Here is a 14,370-nt window from a genome sequence, read left to right as displayed (position 1 = left end):
CATCTCAATATGTTGCATGGAAAATAGTACCCCTAATTCAACGCTACACTCTGTTAATATGGCATACGGCACGGAGAACATTATCCATTAATAAAACGCTAAAATATCAGTTACATTGTCGAACTATACAACCGCCAAACAAAGTCACAAATTAAGTGTACTTGGCAGCGGAACGTCTAGAAGTCCAATATTTACATTTCCCAAATAGACGTTTTTAGTGGCAGGTATGCCTGTATTGCATGTATGAATTGGTTGCACCCACTCAGTGTAATCCTAACAAAATTCGTCTGTTGAGTTTTTGCAGGATTACAGACTTCTTCTGGGTGCCCTCTCCGCTTTTACGCCTGACAAGCAACCAGAAAGAAATATTGTAATGAATATATGAATTGCTTTCAAGAAGGAATTCAACGTGTCAGATTTTACATGTTACGAAAATAAACGTAGCTATTGACGAGCTAATGACGAGTGGGGTAAGGAAGTGCAAGCGGCTCTGTGTGTGCTAATCAACTAAATACGGGAGAGGGAATTACAGAAAAAGCAGCACGCTTATTCGGCCTTGACGCTCAGATGAAAGAACATTCAAAGCAGCGGGGAAAACAGCCGACAAGTTATAACGCGGATGACATTACTGCCAACGGCCAGGGTTTCCATTAGCTGTGGTCTCATGTGACGACCATGAGAACACTGTCCACATCAAACACAGAGGTCTCCGTAAAGGAACCTCCAACTCGCTTGCTACTTCGGAAATGTATCGCTAGTTGCTTTTTTGTGAAGATGTGAAAGTTTCATAATCCGATCTTTTAACACGAATAGATCAATATGGCCACTGCGCGGGCACGGTGTCATACAACAAATGTTCCCCTGATGTGAAGGGACAGATGCTCTGACACTGTGTCATCGAATGGCGTTTGTTGCGTGACAACTGATATGATTTGTTTGTGATTATTCATTATGCACATGCTAACAAAATTACGGTACCCAGAAGACGCAATGATTATTTGCACGACAATTATTAAGACATTCCTAGCTAGACGCATTATTTCTGACATTATGCCAAACTTTATTTAATCTCTTATTTCTTCTCATGTGCTGTACGGGCGGCCGTGAAGTCTCTTGGTTAATGCGATCGCTCGTCACGCTGAAGTCCCAGGTTCGATTCTCCACATGGGGACAATGTGGGAAGCTAGAATATTGCTAAAAGCGGCCTAAAACTGAGCTCATTGACTCATGTGTTATTCCCTGGGTAAGTTAACCAGTTCATGAGTGAATCAGTGAGTTAGTAAGGTTGAAATGTAACGCTGCTCGCCTAACGTTCAGCTGAAGTTACAGGTTAATGGTGAAAATACACGCAGAATTAATGGTTTTGTCAGAAGAGCAGAATGACTATGTCCGTATCAGTTACAAGTGTATAAGTATAGGTGTGTGATAAAACTGTAATACCGATCAATATATCTTGTGTTATACAGCAAAGACTTTGGATTCGGGTGAGAGACTTCAGTAGCCTATGCAACATCCAACCAACCATACCATAGCCACAGAGGGACAGAGATTGACTGACCTGACTGGCAAGCCATATGGCGGCGGTACGTAATCGAGTCTGGACCCGACAATCCAGTGATCAACAGCAATGGTATAGATGTGACCACACGATCCCATTCGACGCCTCTTACGACAAGCATGGGTAAGTGAAAATCAATTCTAACCCTGATCTACACGTTTCTGTATACTTGAAAGGTTACGCATGTAACGAAATAGTACTGATTTGTTAACCTTCACAAGTGCTCGTGGGAAAGAGTCTATTTGTTGATATTATACTGTTGTATAAGTGGCATTCTGCTGACCTTGCACTATTTGCCAGTATGAATGTCTTAGTGCTGACGTAAACAGTATGTAACTATGAAAGTTTCACTGTTGATTGCGTTGACGGGAACTATATGTAATTATGAATATTTAATTTTAATGGTTTAGACGCGACGATAGTTTCAACATTCAATTTCACGTGACGATTGTTTTCGAGAGTCATGTGGGTTGAACGCTGCCAAGAAGTATGGGTCGGTGAAAATGACCTTACCGTCTGAGGAAATACATAGATGATACATGTATAAGTGTAATCCAACGACACAGTGTAGGCGCACGTGGGCCTTGAATGATGCTAAAACATGGATAATATTAAAACTTCTCGATTCGAACTCAGAACCATCAGACCACCAGAACCTGATGCGCTAGGTGACGCAACCTTCAACCAAGCCCTCGCAACCGTGGGCGAACCGTGATAAGATTCTCATCATCAGCCGGCAGTGATTAGATTGGGATAATGCTGCATAGATATATGAATACATTCCTATTGGTTGTGTTATGCAACAACATGTACAAGTACCAATATCTCTCTATGCTGTTCGAGTCACGCGTGATCGACAACAGTGTGAATGATAAACGTTTTGGGGTGACCCCGTGCACAAGTATGGTCATATCTGTTGTATCTATGTCACACGTATCTCTGTACAGGCCATGCCATGTACACCAAGTTAATCTGTATGAGAGAGTAGTGACTTAAATTCAATGAAATAAATTCAGTCGTATACCGGTATGAATATTTCCTTTAAATGACGTGAAAGACAAGTCAGTGTGAGCGAGTGATGAGTTCTGTGTAGCTCCGTGCACGTCTGTATCTCTTGTTTGAACCTGTTACGTGTGACAGACAGCTCACCATGGGCATCATCGGTGAGTGATACTAAACGCTGCTGTTAGCAATATCCCAGCAATACCACGACGGGGGGTATAAGAAACGGGCTTCACACATTGTACCTATGTGGGGAATCCAAATCGCGTCCTCGAGAGAGAACGCTTTGACCACAAGACTACACCAAAGTCCGGAGCATCATAAAGGTCACATGTGTGACGTGTCTAATGTACCACGGTCCTAAACGGTATACTGACATCAATGTCCCTCCTACGGATATTTGTATTATGTTTTGATTCATTTAAACATGTGTTGGGACAAATGCCTCGTTTTCCACAGCTAACATAGCGCTACGACTCGCGTAAGTCGATGTTACAGTGTAGGAGGTACGACAGCCGTTGCGCTACAGTTTCTGTGGTTAACGGAGCCATAGTCCCAACACGTCTAATCAGCAGCAGGTCCTCCTCGACGCAACTGTTGTACAGTTTGTTTACTCAGTTGTGCATGTGTACATTACTGACACGCTTTTGAAGCCGCAAGTAAACAGGGAGTTGTAACTCTGCTTTCAACGATATTCCAGATATTTCAGAACGGGTGAGCTACTTGTTAAATCAAACCAGCCTTGATACAAGACATTCACCCACGAGAACGCTTTGGGTGCTGACAAACCACCAAACAGAATCTTTGGAATAGAATTCAAGACCATAAACTTCAAGTTACAAAGTTTTAAAAGTATTTTCTACAAATGACTTTCTACAAAAGTTAAGAAACCTAGGAGCATATGTGTATGAAGCGCAGATTCCACTGATGGAATGTTGGAATCCTCAAGGTTTATGCAGTAAGTCAATCGTTCAGCAATGGGGATTGACACAAGATGGACCGTCATTCTCCACATATGAAGCTGGCTTGAATGTCGTAATTTGATACACTGATATTCATAAGCGGCACGACAGTTACAGACAGTTTCCAACGTGACGAAGTTCACGATCAAACATCACGTCATGCAACCAACAAAGGAGTGACTCGAGCTCTTCTTAACATTCGTGAATAATGCCCAGTCAGCACATTTAAGGCTGAGTCAGCAGCCTTACAGTAGTGTTTCTGCAGCATGTGAGGGATCTGAATCAGAACAACCAATACTACCGCTCGCGCAAATCAAACACACACGTGCACGCTCATACATGGGACAAATGATCGTCGCCGTGTAAATACCATTCAACTTAAACAATGGGCACGATCACTATTTTATTACAGTCTGCTTTGTCAAGCAATAGCTGAAAATTTCCACGTACAAGCATCATATTGAATCCTGCCCCAGCCTACTGTAAAGCACTTTGTACGAGGGCGATGTTGGTTGCAGAAACGTCAGTGAAAACATGTTTAAATACAAGTTCAAGTTAAATCAAATACTTAATCCGCTCTTCCTGTTTAATCTTCATTCATAATAAGGCCATAAATAACATCTGTCTGTTTCTCTGCCCGTCTATATTTGCGAGGAGTATGAGCCTGTCACTCTTCTGCCAGGACAAAATATTTAATCGTGTTCCACAGTAATCTTATATGGTACATGTATTTTGAATTAGCTTCAACATGAGCTTCAACAGTAACACTTGACGCGTCAAGCACATGAGACTGAGAGTGTTCGCATGGAAGGGGTATTTCGAATCACCTGTCTGCGTTGCGTTGCGTTGCGTTGCATTGACGCGTCAAGCACATGAGACTGAGAGTGTTCGCATGGAAGGGGTATTTCGAATCACCTGTCTGCGTTGCGTTGCGTTGTATTGACGTGCCAAGCATATGAGACTGTTCATACGGAGGAGTGTTTTGGATCATGTGTCCGCATTGTAGTGTACTGAAGTGTCAAGCACATGAGATTGAGAAGGTTCAAATGAATGGGGTATTTTGAGTGAGTGTGTGAATTTGGTGTTACGCCGCTTCTAGCTATATTCCAGCAATATCACGGTGGGGGACACCAGATATGGGCTTCACCCGGGTCTTCGGCGTGACAAGCCAACGCTTTACCCACTAGCCTAACCCCACCACCCCATGAGTATGTTGTTATAGTGTACTGATGTACTAGTGTACAGATTTACTGTCTACAGCAGGGCCGTATTGTATTAGTGCACATTGACAGGAATGTTCATATGGAAGGGATTTCTGAATGTTACTTCCATGTCACAGGGGAGCTGTGGTTACGGCAGCTGTGGTTGTTGCTGGAGTTGATTCCGTCTGTATAGAACATTACACAAACAATCACAGCTGCTGGAATATCAATACAATCTGATGTTGCAAATTGGTGTCACTTGGACTTCAAACCAAACACATGTGCAGTCAAACATCGTAATATATACAGCTAACGTTTGAATCACCATTCACTCACTCACTCACTCACTCACTCACTCACTCACTTACAATTGTCATCCCGAGAGGATACGTAAGTCCCAAAACCTTCAAAGGTAGATTCAAACTTGCCAGATTTTAACATAAAACGCAGTATTTTAGTTCTTCTAATGTTTGGCATACTATGTCCTACTATCGCCTGCGGATGAAAGGATGGTGTAAATCCAGCTAGGGTCCACAGAGATAGAAAAAGTCCCCATGGTCCCTTGTGTGGTGATCTACCTTCAGGCGATCTATAGCCTGGTTTTATATTGTCTAAATAGTGCTATTGGTTTTACTTTCATGCTAGTTTTAATTCTTACTGTGATATTCTAGTTGTTTTACTGTCCTTGGTTGACAGGTTTTTATGCTAGTATACATATATTTATTTTCTATGCCAAACATGTTCTCGTCACGATATGGCTGCAATATTGCCGATGTGGCGTTAAATATTAACTCACCAAGCCAGATACCACATCTAACTTCTTATAGCCACAGCATGTATGCCATTGACATATCAGAAGAACGTATCCAGGAATGAGGCAGATATAATACCATGTCCCGTGTCTTCTGTTCCTGTTGAAGTACTTGTCAATGTAGTTGCGACACAGATTGGCTGTTAGTTATCGACTCTGAAGTTTGAATTCACTCCAATACCCTTACAACAAATACATTTCGTGGTGAAGTGTAAATATCAGTCATGCCATGTTCAATAATGCCTTCATTGCTGAACAAAAACAGTTGAGAAATCGAAAAAATTGTTTGATGTCAGAGGCATCCCATGATTCAACACAGCCTCAGTCGGAACATAAGACTTCATACTGGCTTCAATACTAGCCGGGACAATCTGTCGGCCATTCAAATCCAAAAAAATAACCGATTTGTACTCATTGTAAACAACCATGTCGAACGAGTATATTTTTGAGCCACTGCAGATAATATCAAGGAAGGGAACACCTGAAACTGAATTCAACTGAATCGAACGAACGAACGATCCCTTCAACTACTCGGCTACTTCTACAACGAACATGACACAGTTGCCTGCCAACAATACCAACTGTGCCAACATCAGTGTATGGAGCTGTTTCCAAAATAGGAAATGTGAAGCAAGACTCACACTGAGAATGTGCTACTGACACTCTCGTGTTCTAAATACGGCAACGTTATGTTTCCTGAATGTGTCAAACGTATTTTAAGCTCTACGAGAGTTCTACATCAAACCCAAGATAGTTGAGAATTGACGTTTCAAAAAATTATTAACCATGTCTGGAATAACGGCATTGAAAGAAACCATACTTACTTTCTTGTTCCGCGAACAATTTCTCCTCGATGCTAATCGATGGGAGATTGTTGCACCAAAAGGTCTCAATGTCGCTCTCCACTCTATCGTTTCTCAGCTTGTACCCGCAACGCAATTAAGGCGCCAAGTGTTGGTGATATTGCCCGTCTCTCCGCATGGACCTCTCGTTTATTATTTCATTACGGAAAATCTTCATCGTACCTGATTCGTCCATGGTCGTATATTTGGCGCTGTGTACACTTGAGAGCATGTGGCGATCTGCAGACACTGCTTAACTCATATCACTCATCGCGACGTCGAAGACGGCGGAAAATAAAGTCAGATGGGGCAAATAGAAAGTCCAATGTTCTGTCTAGCATGAAGTTGGCCAGTATATTACAATTGCAGCATCGATAGGTGCTTTTGAAGTGAAGCTGTCGGATTCAACTGTGGAAGTCAAGCGCTATAAGAGTCTGGTTCCAGGGCGAGCGCTATTGAAACTGCCAAGGCAGGGGAAACAGTATCCATGAATATTGTCAGTCTTGAATACTTTACGAGATATTGCCTATTGAAAGTTTCAACGCACCGTGGACACATGTCCCGACTTATCAGACTGACGATAGAGCAGAGCTTTAATGCATTTATAAATGTCACTTCACTTTTAGGGGAGGGCAAGAAAAGTGATCGGACGTCTGCATCTGCATTTATTGCAAGGCTTTCCCAAATGTTCGAGCGCCCCCCCCCCCCCCCCCCCCCCCACCCTCCCCCCTCCCCCCCAATACGGATTAAAAGTCTAGCTGTAAATGTTTCCGCTGTGTGAAAAAAACGGATGTAAAAATATTTATATATGTAACGGTCCCTTTTCCCAGTGTTACTGGTCTCCAGAACAAACGGTCATTCAATGATAGGGTGCCTGGTCACTGTATGACACCAAAAGTGTTTTCCGAAATATCTCACTTACAGTCATATGCTTTCAACCGAAACGCACTTCAGCATTTTGAGCAAACCCATTAACTTTACAAAGAAACGAAAATCGAAACTGTCTCATATGTCACGGTTTATCAAGGCAGTTTGAATAATGAATACAAATCCATACTCAAAACCAACATTCACTGTTTTTATACGCTATCCCCCTACGCTGCAGCAAGCGTGACTGGAAAAGACTCACGGAGACTATAGATAATGGATGTTTTTAATAATTTTCCAAGGTTAACACAGAACAGCTTTTTATGCACAATGCCGTTTACATTTCCTTTAAAAACAATACGTGCTCTACGCTTTTTTTCTCAGGTATATTTTGCCACAACCGTTAAAAGGAATTGATAAACACATCACGGCAGTGTGAGAGCTGCTTTCTTTGATCTAATTATGTGTGCTCACGATTGATAGCAAACATTCAACCTAAGCTTTGTATGTTTACAAACTTTGGTGGCAGTTTGCGAAGACACGACTTGATAATAAGATCACAAAAATGTATTGATTAAATCTTGTGCGAATTCACAACAATAACACTATATTAGTACGTCAAGATTATACTGTGGATAGAAGCGACCAGGCACGTTGTGAAAAATCATTGTCTGGTTACATCAAATATTGATATCTGGAATGCATTGGTTTTTACTAGAACTAACTACAACACTGCACAACAGTAAAATAACGTGAGTTATGACAAGTTCACCTTGAAACATGCCTCTCTCAGACATCCATGTCTTATTATTTTGTGCACCTTTATATATGTGAATTCAGTTTTTATTTTCTTCCTTTCTTTTTTGTTACTTTGTTTATTGTAATGTTACTTATTTATGCATTTATTTATGTATTTACTTAATAGGCGGTGCATTTTTGCACTGCTTCGCCACAAGATGTTTGTGACATTTTGAGCCAAGCCACGAAAACACACCCCGTTCTTCATCACATCCTGTATGTCACGATAGAGTTGGGTTTTTTTTTTTAAAAAAATGATGAGAACATTTTCTTTCTTTTGCATCGGGTATACATTATTGTATTCCAATGTGGTTTTATAAGCAGTACTTCATTATCAGCTTTATTTGACTCACAATTGACGGCCACGGGAGCTAGTTACAAACACAACGCTGACGAGGTGTGATTAGTACCGAGGATAACACGCGCGACCAACATGACACCATGCAACCTAATAATCACAAACGCCTTCAATGAGCAGATCATGTCATCAGAATACTCCCTATAGTCACCTTCCAGTGTCTGCTATAGATGCCTGAAACCCACTAATTAGGTCTTTTTTCACCTGCTCGACAACACCTGTGGATGCACTAACTGGACCGACCCGGTACAGGTGAGGTGCCGAAGTCTCATCAAATTCTCGCACCCCATCCGCCCCCAACAACCAAGCACTCCTCACAAGCCTCGCTACTCGCTAGGTTAAACTGTATGATTAAATAATGCCATTTAGAAATTCCAGGATTCGAAGCCGCACTCCCAGAGTATATGGTATGCATAACATACCGTATGTGTGGTCTGTCTCAATGAGGAAGGACTATATCTACCTGAAAAATGTTGTTCTTGTGATGAGATATAAACGATATGTTAAACAAAATGTAAATCTCTAGACAAAATACAACGCTCATTCGGAACATGAGCACCACCTTTTACCCCCACACCAGGCGCACTGACGAAAGAAAATATAAAGAAACAGTAACCTTATGAATACTGTTAAGTTGTTCGTGTACTCAATATGACGGCAATATTGGTTGTTGTGACATCGAAAGCTGCACTCTGCTGTCGCTAAGGTTCAATGTAGACGCTCTCTGCTCCGTCTGGGACTACTTTAACTACATTCAGATTGCAACATCTCCAACATGGTCGTCAAATTTGTGTCTCCATAAACGAGACTAAGCAGATGGAGAGTGTGACAGCCAGTGTATTCGGACAATGATATTGTCAGGAACCATGGCACCTCGTGCTTTATCAGCCTGTAGCGTCTTCTAAATGAACGCAGCGACCAGTTCTTAAGTGCTGGTATTACCAGACAATATTATCAAACAAATATGACAAACTGAACCCGTAGCAAAATCGATAAGGTTTTGTTTTCAGTTTCTTATATTTCAACAGAGTTTTGGGTCGTTGAATATTTTCTGCAGATAAGGTAGCAAGATTGTGGCTTGTTATGAGAGCCGACATATGGTTATTGATCTGCCTCAACAGTAATGTACTGTTCCTGCGATAAATAACATCAGATAGCCGTGCCATAAAAAATAAATTTAGTTGATTGACGACGAGTAAATATTGTTTGTTCAATAAAGGGGCCGCCATGGCCAAGTCCTCTTCCTCTAACTCGTTGGTAGTGTTCACCGTTTCCAGAGCATAGTTGGACCCTCCAAACACTCTAGCCTTTACGAATATCAGTAGGAAATGACGGACATATACACGTTGCTTAAAATCAGTCTCAAATTATCTTGTTTTACCTACAATTCTAGTAACATGGTTGAATCAGCATGAAATATACGAATAAATCCGTACTATATATTAAGTGAAATATGCATGCCCGTTTAAAATATAAGTTGCTCTAGTCATCCCTGTTGGATATTCTGCACATGGATACTAACTATTTCATTTCAGCTTATCCAGTATTGAAAAACATTGATAATATCAAAGTGAACAGATGTGTATAATGACCGTGGGAAACTTACCCGAGGACCATATCCGCTTCACTGAAGCATATCATAGAAACATCCTCATCTGCGATTAAGTTCACTCGTTCCTATTTAGTCACCAACTTCAAGAGAGTCAACTCAACAGTTATTAATTAAGCTGTTATCAACACGAACCTCAGTTAATGTGGTATTTCCTCCAGTTCCGAGTATTGTCAATGTTAGCAAGCTTCCTTCCTTAAACGAAAAGAAAGGTAAATGTCAACATGTCACGGTTGCTTGGCTGGTCCATATTGTTTGCGTCATCAGTAAAGAGCAAAGGCACCTAAAGGCAATCTGTAGTGACATCATGAAGCTGAATGGACAAACATCCCTGACTCACTTCATTATATATTAATATACTCACTTGAATATTAAGTGAATAGACTACATCATTCTCGTGATATGATGCCGTCGAATCGTCGTAAAGTCCGTCTTTATGATCTATATAATAATATACTTCACCTAAATGAGAAACTTCCAGAAGCGCAGCGTCTCCAAATAGAAGAATAATAAACTGCACGTATGAGTTACAATGAGTGGTTCTAGGAAGACCAGCCCTAAACACCCTTATTGTGTCCATATTAAATACCTATAGCGTAACACAGTCTATGGCCATGGAGTAATATGAGAAGATGATTTATTAGTTAAAGCCAACACTCTATAGCTTATGTGCTAATTTATTGAAGCAATAGAAGATCTAAACTCAGATGTACTAATATGTATTATGTTGCATCGATCACAGAGCGAATGCCCTAAATATATGTAAAACAATTATCAATTTGTGACATAAAAGCTTCATATATATGGAATAATCAGTTTATCGCACACCATTTGCATAAGCCTGTTCTTTTATCAGATATAAAAAATGATCCATATCATATTTTACAATAAAGACTCCTTATAAATGACTTATATACAGGAGATGTAGCACTATTGCTGTGGAGAGTAGTTTGTCTTGGGAATCAACGTATGGTCTTAACCCAATGCAAGTCTTACAAAATTCACCGGGCACTGGTGTCTGAACAAGTAACATGACATGTTGTCGTAATGAACCCTCTATCTTGGTCACAATCAGTATCGAATGAATAACAAATACCCTCGAGTTTCCCCTTTGACTAATTGGCAAGCACACACAGCATCCTGATAAATCCAGACAATATAGATATTGTTATAACGACGATCTTAGCTCTCGGTCTGGGCCGCTACATGACCACAAACAGACGCTTATTGTCTCACCACTGTCTCCACAGTTTACGGACGATTCACTTGACCACAAACAGACGCTTATTGTCTCACCACTGTCTTCACAGTTTACGGACGATTCACATGACCACAAACAGACGCTTATTGTCTCACCACTGTCTCCACAGTTTACGGACGATTCACATGACCACAAACAGACGCTTATTGTCTCACCACTGTCTCCACAGTTTACGGACGATTCACTTGACCACAAACAGATGCTTATTGTCTCACCACTGTCTTCACAGTTTACGGACGATTCACATGAAGCAACTGACGATAGAGAAATGTGTTGGAAAGTGGCTTTATACGTGAAGGTATTTTATCAAATTGCCTTATTGAATTATGATTCTTCTCCCTTTGTTTAGGAATTCCTTGATAAGATTGTGAATATTCTCTTTGTGTTGGTAAATGATTTGTCGACCAAATAAGAACAATAAACAAATATTCCAATGAAAGAAGTGAGTCGATGGGAAGGGTAATGACGCGCTATTGAATCTAACCTAAGAACATTGGTTCCATTGGGACACCGAAGATTCGGCCTATTTTAACATTGAACATTGGGGTCTAAAACATTTAAATCATAAGTGTATTAAACACAGGTAGGGTTATGATCTGGATTCGAAAAGCAATGCTCCTGACAAATGTATTCACTGCAGACAAAGACGTCACAGTCTTCTAGAATGCTTTTGGAAAAACGGTTTCTGTCTGGAGCAACTCAGACCAAGTGAAGTTAAAGCACAACTCATTCAGAAATCAGCATGCTATGACTCCTTCAGACGACACCGTGAAACATATGCGGACAAAAGATGTCACCGACTCTCAAGTCGTACCTCAAGTGTATCCTTTCTTTCCTAATGTATCCCCAAAGGCCCATGTGAACGAGCAGTTAACAGAAAACTATAAAATAACAATACATACCTGTTGCAAGAAATTTACTTTCCTAATCTAAATCCTGCAAACAGTGATAAAGTTTTATTTCTACATCCAAACTCATAATTTTTCAAATGAAATAATCAAAACATGGTATCCCTACCTTTCCAGATTACCTCTACCAGTGCCTCGGCACCATGTTCCAATGGGGCTTCCACTGTTGTACACAAAACGAAATCCTTTATATCCGCGAACTAGCTTGCCTATAACTGATCACTCACTCCACACACGAATCGGCTCCATCAAGCGATCAAAGTCACGTGACATCGCCCATACAAGGGAAGTAATCGATATTAACCTCCAAGCGCGGACCCATATTGAAAGGATGCGTTGAACACAGGAGTAGTTTGTAAGTTGTATCGAACGGGGGCGTATGTGTCCCCTCCCCCCAAGTGGTCAGCGCCGGTGTAGGCATCAACTTGTTCGTGATTATTGTTAATACTCTGGCGTTATGCCGTATGCTTTTGAGGGAGATTTCGGGATTGACCATGATATACTTGGTTGTAAAGCAGAGGCTTTTCATGTGAGTTCACTCGGAACTGATCATGGCGGTCAGTTGATGAAGATGCCACCAACCAGGAGCTGGACTAAAGGCGCGACACGCTCTGATTAATAATCCATAGATTTAAAGATTTATTGACTCATTCACACATCGTAATGCAAGTGCCAAAGATCTACTGACGCCAAGGACCTTTGGTCAGATACATAACCTGCCGTCAAATACCAGTGACGCCAATATGTGATAGTGTTTAAAACATGAAAGTAAGCCAAAGCTCGCCGTTTCGTGGTAGTATGCTTTCATAGTTGTTTCATAGTTTTGTTGTGGACCTAACTTTTGTAATTTGTTCCCAATTTGGTCCTCTAACCTTTTGATGTTAATGCCAGTTTTCAGTCGTTTTTGCTCCCAGTGGTTCAGAAAAAGTGTGAGATCGGTACATATACACATAGAATTATTTGAACCATTTAATTGAATTCAACGAAAAAGCAGCCTCTTATATTGGGAAGACTGTTTCGTTGATACAGCATACCGCTGTTAAATAGCTGAATTGGCCTGTAATTCTAAGATTACTCCCTGGCTGTAATTAGTAGAAGCCGCTCGACCGGAAACTCCGCCTTTATGAGTATTGCATGAAACATAACCCTGAGAAGGTGAAAGGAAATGCTCGGAATCATAAGAACGCAGTACGTTTCCTACACAAGTATTTGCAAAGTATAAATGTTTACAATGTTCCTGGCAATGTTCCTCGAAAAGCAATGGGATAAAGGGGAAAATAGGAATGAAAACACTATTTTCTCTGTCTTTGTCTCTCTCCTTCTCTTTCCTCTTACTCGTTCTCCAACCACCACCCATCCCCCAGCAACCCACCCCACGCCCCTCCCTCTTGTAAGTATACGTACATTACATTACATCATTACATTACCTGTTATTTTAAACGGCACTACAGATCTGACAAATCATAAAAATGGAATTTAATTAAGAAATGTACATCAATACATTTGCAAATCTAAACGATTCTAGAAGTCTTCTCTCTATACACCTTTTGTATTGCAACATTTCCCTCTCTTATCCTTCAGTCTTTCCCCGTTTCTAATAATTTCTTGTGATGTAGTAAGTGATTGTAAATATCTTTGGAGAGGGGTTTTATAAGTTGAAAAAAACTTGTCCCCAGTCCTTTTCAACATTGTGAATAAACTAACGTACCAGTAACATTGAACACTATTCACTCTCTTTTTCCGTCTCAGACAGCCTCTCTCTCCGTCAATATCAAAATTAATTCGGTGTAATGAACTGTAAGATGAAAGGAAATCATTTGACATGTATACGATTCGTCTTTACGAGGGACTGATGGACAGGACGTCAACTATACAGTGCACTCATGAGAGTTATGTCTCTGTAGGGCTCTGGAATAAGGCTAATTACATATGACAGTTGATATTGATCATCACGTTTTTCGCCAATCTGGTCTCATAATCATAGCGTCACGCCATGTATTTTCTATCTTTACTTTACGTAAAATTGAGCACGTGCAAATAAACTTTAATAAAAATACTATTTTTATCTCTTTACTTTGTTACTATTTAATATCAAAATTGGTCTCAAGTGAGTGTACAAACCTCTTGGTATGGACGACAGTGTTTTCAAAATGTTAAATTTCATCTTGACAGCTACGTTATGCCGATACATG

General features: G+C 40.6%; 1 protein-coding gene across 2 annotated transcripts in view; it reads right to left on the bottom strand.

Annotated features, from left to right (window-relative positions):
- Positions 1-14,370, bottom strand: part of LOC137268232 (G-protein coupled receptor dmsr-1-like) — a 159,839-nt gene that overhangs the window by 41,332 nt on the left and 104,137 nt on the right. The window contains exon 1 of one of the 2 annotated variants that reach the window (XM_067802771.1): positions 12,288-12,373. The exons of the other annotated variant lie outside the window; for it this stretch is intronic. The gene's annotated coding sequence lies outside the window, so the exon portion shown is untranslated. Of the gene's footprint in view, positions 1-12,287; positions 12,374-14,370 lie in introns of those variants that run through there. 2 annotated transcript variants of the gene reach the window in all.

This window comes from Haliotis asinina, chromosome 16 (genome assembly GCF_037392515.1).
Source record: "Haliotis asinina isolate JCU_RB_2024 chromosome 16, JCU_Hal_asi_v2, whole genome shotgun sequence".
NCBI classification, from domain to species: Eukaryota; Metazoa; Mollusca; class Gastropoda; order Lepetellida; family Haliotidae; genus Haliotis; species Haliotis asinina.
The sequence above is the reverse complement of the archived record's forward strand: the minus strand, read 5'-3'. Positions and strand labels throughout refer to the sequence as shown.